This window comes from Tursiops truncatus, chromosome 5 (assembly GCF_011762595.2).
Source record: "Tursiops truncatus isolate mTurTru1 chromosome 5, mTurTru1.mat.Y, whole genome shotgun sequence".
Classification (NCBI taxonomy): Eukaryota; Metazoa; Chordata; class Mammalia; order Artiodactyla; family Delphinidae; genus Tursiops; species Tursiops truncatus.
Genome location: NC_047038.1, coordinates 28,653,076 through 28,659,075, shown reverse-complemented (window position 1 = coordinate 28,659,075; position 6,000 = coordinate 28,653,076).

Sequence of the window (6,000 nt, the reverse complement as noted above, 5' to 3'; positions counted from 1 at the left end):
GCAGGAAAAATATTTTTTTGGTGAGGAATAAATCAATTCCATCAAGGCATTGGCATCAGGTACTTAACAGTCAAAGGGGCTCGTTTTCTGACACAACACAAGGTCATTTAGCTATCTTGTCTTCTAAAGTAATTCTGACTCTGATGGCCCAGTTTCCTTGAAATGAGTACTCATGGGGCTATGTCTTTTCCATGCAGGCTTTCTGGCTAATTTGACTCAGTTAGTTCTACCACTGCCTTTTGGTGAGAATCTTGGTTCTATTTTAATAAAGCAGCTAAGAAGGATCTATATTCCCAATGTCAAGTCTCAAGGAAGAAACTTTTCTCTCTCTCTCTTCCTCAAAGGACACTGGTAGGATACTGCCCACGGATATGTAAAATCTTGTTCAACACAAGACCTAGAATGTTCTGGAGATTTCAGGAGTTTTTTGACCCTCTATGTCAGACTCTCAAGCACAATTTGGACTACACCATCACCCCAGACACATGTTCAGGGAAAAGATGCAATTTACAGGAGACTTGAAGTTCCTCAGACGATTTTATTGTTTGTCTTTTTTATCATAAATCAAAGGATAAAAAGTAAAAGTTCGATAATATATATTGGTCCATGATTACTGGGTGTATTAGTTTGCTAAAACTGCCATAACAAGAACCACAAACTGGGTGGCTTAAACAACCAAATTTTGTTGTCTCACAATAACGAGGGTAGAAGTTTGAGATCAAGGTGTTGGCAGGGTTGGTTCTTTCTGAGGGAGGGGGAATCTGTTCCATGCCTCCCTCCTAGCTTTTAGTGACTTGCTGGCAGACTTTGGTGTTCCTTGGCTTGTGGACACATCACCTGACCTCTGCTTTTATGCTCACAAGGTGTTCTCCTTTCATAAGTATTTGTGTCCAAATTTCCCTTCTTTTATTAAGGACACAATCATATTGGATTATTAAAACCTCATCTTAACTTGATCATCTGCAAAAACCCCTATTTCCAGATAAGGTCACCTTCACTAGAACTGCAGGTTGTGACTTCAACATCTTTTGTGGGGACACAGTTCAATCCATAATGCTGGGTTTATCCAGTTTGACATTTGCATTTCAACCCTCTTACACTCTAAGAAGATGCACAGATTAGAATACTGGGATTTCCCTATAAGGATTACATTATAGAAAAAAAGAAGAGGACAGACTAAGAGAGGCATCTCTCTCATCTTTCTCTCAAAGAGATAGCATCTAAAATAAAATCAACTTAGTTTTTAATATTCACCTCCTTTTAGGTTAAATACATGCCTTTGAAATATGTCTCTAATGTCATTATTTAGTTCTTACTCACCTCACCTAATGAATTTTTCTAATAACACATAATCCCAATTTAAAAAGCTAAATTTTGGCCAAATTTTGGTGACTTTTCAGTCTGATCCATTTTAATAATCAAAGACATACTAGGCAATGTATGTTTGTTTCTCTATTAGACTTGTATATTCATTCACAAGGACAAATGCAGAGCAGAGAAATGCCTCAATGTAAATAACAGATTAGACATTTGGTTCTTAAATAAACAGGACAGGACTGTACTGAATCCACTGGTTTTCTTTCCAATCACTCTTTGCCGTATCAACCGATTTCTCCACTATTGATTGAATCAGCTGTGCAGACAATCTGATTTTGTCATTAAGACAGCTGAAAACACCAGACTGACTCTTTTTGATCTGTTTCATATAAACACAATTATTGTCAGAGTGTTCTCAAATCCTCCATCTGACTGCAGAATAAATGGAACTTCTTTTTTTTCACATTTTACTAACAGCAAAAAATAAAGTGGACTCTACAATCAATTTGCCTAAGAGTAGGAAAAGTTTGTCAACCATTTTAGAAATTAAACCTAATAGCCTTAAAAACCTTGAGATAGTCTAACTTGACTGTGTCTGGAACTAAACTGATTTAGAATTAATGAGATAATGTATGGAAAATACACTTGGTTTCTTTATTTAAAAAAAAAGAAGCAGCATTGGCTTTGGCATAAAGAAATATAGGAATATATAAACCTCAGACATTCCAATGACCCATGTGTTGCCTCCAATTTGTAGTCTACCAGAGTGGTGAACAGGGTGTTCTTATTCTATTGTGTTTACATTTATTCAGTTAAAGTATATCTCTGAATGAAGACCAATGATAGTCCTGGGTACTTAGCACCTTTCCTAGCTCTCCAAGTGCCCTGAAAATATCATCTCATTACTCTTCAAAACTATCCAGGCAAGAAATCATACATCTAGTCTCAAAAACAATTCTTGAAAACAAGAATTTATATCCTCCAATAAGAGTGTATACTATATGTATATGCACTTAAAATTCTCCCACTAGTTTTTATTTTGGAGATCTAGTCAGTGAGTGAGCAATTAAAAAACCATCTAAACAAGCCAGGAAGCAACCGCCTGTCAAGAAGATATTTATGGACAACTCTCCGACATGTTTGTTTTACAAATTAACATTAAACCTTCAAATAACAATAGGTTGGTGTGATTCTCTGTGAAGCAAACATGAAGCTCTAAGTGTTTCACCGTATTAAGGGCTCCTTTTTTATTTACATGATGATATATTATGTTTATCTTATTAGCACAGTAAAAATATCAGTAGCCACCTGTAAATAGAGCTCTGATAAAAGGTTACTTCATTTCAGTGTCACTAATCTATGTTAATACCATTTGGTCAAGGTCCTGTAACAGCTGTTAGGATTTCAACCCAGAGAAAGAAGATGGGAAAATCCTTAATAAAATGTTGTTAGAAGCTACAGGTGGGAAATAAAGAAGCTCTTGTGACCTATAATCTTATTCCCTCATAAAGTCACCAAGAGAGCACAGCAGCTTCTGAAGTTGAAATTAGACAACACACTAGTGGCTTTTCAATCTCAACTTTTACAGTTCAATGTTATCATTTTCAGAGAAGAACAAATGAAGGATACAGCAGCTCTGCCCACGATGTTCTCTCTGGGTTTAATCAGCCCATTCAACCACATGAGTAACTCTGCCTCAACAGTATTTTTTTATTCCCATTTATAAACAATGTAGGCTTCTTGCTGGTCTGTTCAAAAACAAACATCAGATTCTAAACATGTTCTATTTGGGTTTTATCTTTTTTTATGCCAGATACATTGGAAGAAAATAATTTCCTTTAAAATATTTAATACTAAGTCAGATCAACTTAATAATGGGAGTTGATACGAGATCACATAATCTACCCTAGGCATAAGCTTTGGTGGAGGGCTGAGTTCTCCCAAAATACGGGCCCACCACATTGGCACTCTGTAAAAAAAGCTGAGAAAAGGGCCACAAGCAGGTGTTTGACCAGATAAGAGTTCTGGTGATAATTGTGCGCGTTTAGCAGATGCCTCCGTGAGCTCCTGCCCAACGAGTAGCAGGCTTTCACTTTGCCCTGTCTTTACAGCTATTGGTGATGGTAAAAACCTGCTACATGTCTGCTATGTATAACTGGATCTTGAGGGACAAATAGCTTGTTGCTTCATTTTCCTCAGAAGAGCATGTGACTCTTATTTTCCTTGGCCCCAAAGGGAAAAAGAATGCTTGCTAGGAGATCACCATTGATATATTGTTCTTTCTTCCATAAAACTAATATTTTATGTTTTTCTTCTTTGATTTAGGAAGAATATTCAGCAAAATATAAAATAATAGGGCTGAAAAGAAAAAAATGTTCTTGTGGGAATAGCTAGGAAAGGGTAGATAGCAATTTTCTATGTTGATTTTTCTCCCAATTTATAAAAAGCATCTCTGGAATTACTGTGTCACATCAAAGTTACATTTAAAAAATGCTTGATTAATACTAAAATAGCTTTTTAAAAAATAGGTTCAGACTATCAACTTTAAAATTGCTGCCATAGAAAAGGATAAAATAAGCTCCTGGTGTTCTGAATAACACAGTTTTGGGTTTTTTTGTTTTGCTTTGTTTTGTTTTTGTTTTGTTTTTTTACATGTATGCAGTATTTTTTTTCCCTAAAAGTTAACCATGCAGTAGAGAGAGTAGAATTTAATATTGTTATTCAAAGATAAAATTTTGTAGATTTAATTTGCCATCAAGCCTTTGCATAATATTAAGGTTTGGATTTAACATAAGCTTAAGGTTTGTCATATGCAATTTCCATTTGTTTACAATGTATAGGACAACTTGTTTAAGAACGGTTGGCTCTGTGAGTAGTTTACTTGACAAATTATGTCAAATATTTGCTTTCTGAAATCCCAAGAATTGGTTGAGAATAATTGTACTTCATGTTGTCAAAAAATAAATAAATATGGGACTAAGAAAGTCCGATCATTAATTTGTCAGAAACACGAGTTGTCATTTCTGAAAATTTAATGTCACCGAAGCTCTATTTCCAATAGCAAAGGAGCACTATTGCTAATAGACTTCAGAGCTTGAAATAAATAAATCTTTGGAATCCTGTTGCATCTCTTGGGGTGTGACATTTGACAGTCTTTTATAGCACAGAACGAAACAAGTTTGTGAGCTGGAATTCAATTGTGGCGTATTGATTCCTTGCATCAGTCATTATTCCCTACTGATTGACAGCTGAAAATTGGTTACGTTAAGTATTTCATATGTTATATTGGCTGACATTTGCTTGCCTGCTCCTGTGTCAATATTGTTGTAAAGATCTCCAGCTTTATGAGATAGCAATAGACACTGACTGTGGCTTTTGTGTGATGTTCCAGTGTTTTTCCTGACATAATTTAAGACATATTAAAAACCAGCAGCATCTCCCCTCTTGAGAAGCTTAATGCCAATATTATTGTCTTCCAGGGGAAGATCATGTATGCTCATAATCGGGTGCTAATTTCCACCCGTCCGCTCATGTTTAGGCATTAGGCGCTATAACTGTAAAATTGAGCCTTCTTGATTGATTCATGTCAAGCCTCATCTTGGCTCCTGCAGGGGAAGTCATCCGGCTGACCCTTTTTACACTAAAAGAAGAGATTTGTGTTCCTTTCTTTCACCTGGAACCATCAAATTGACTGAATAATCTGTAATACATTAGTGCTGACATTTGTTAGGGGAGAATTAAACAAGACACAGTAATCATTCCCTAGAATAAAAATTGTGTTTCATTTCCAGAAGAGTTCTATTAAAGCAATGACAGAATTAGTCTCTTCCGAGGTGGAAAATCATGAATATTCTCTGCATTAATGAATCAAGTTAACACATTAATTGCTTATAGGACCTAGTTCTTCAATATGAGTGTTAAAGTGTAGGGAGGATTTATGGTCAATATGTATTTGTTTTCAAGGTGAGCTTCTTGTGGAAAGAAAAATTCATGTTGCCTTCTTACTTTTGCTAGTCTGAGATGTAAAAGTTGTATTATTCCCTGAAATATCTAAAATTCATCCAAAAATGACTTACTGTCTATGCTTCCACTCACTTGGGAAATATGATGAAAAGACTGAGTGAGCTAAGTACCCAAGTACTAAATTCGATTCCTGTTTTTCATTATGTCACTTAAGTTAGCAGTGTCTTTGAATCTAGATCAAGAAGTGTCCTTACAGCTCACCCCTCCTGTTCTAAAGCACACAGGAATCATGGTCACGAGCTTCACTTGAAACTCTTCTGAACAACTGTATATCCTAGTCATTGGTCTTCATTCCAGCACCTGATGTCAACCACGACTGTCACCATGAACGGGATCGTATTACACTCACTAGGGTCCACGTGTGTGCGCTGTCAGAACCACAGTGTTTTATATCTAACTTGTGTAGGACTCATTTTCAAGATGATTCGTTTGTAAATGATTATGTGAGTATGTTTCCCATTATGAGTTCACACTTCTCAGAAGTACCACTTAAAAATGGATCTTTTCCACTTTTGATGATATTTGTTGAAGTAGTTGTCAAGTTTGTTAATTGGGGTCATTTCAAAGTGCTCACAGGCATGAACTCCAGATACTCCATGCCTTGTGGAGAGACTTGGGAAAGAGAAGTGAGCAGCCTTTGCCAAGACCTAGTACAGAGAA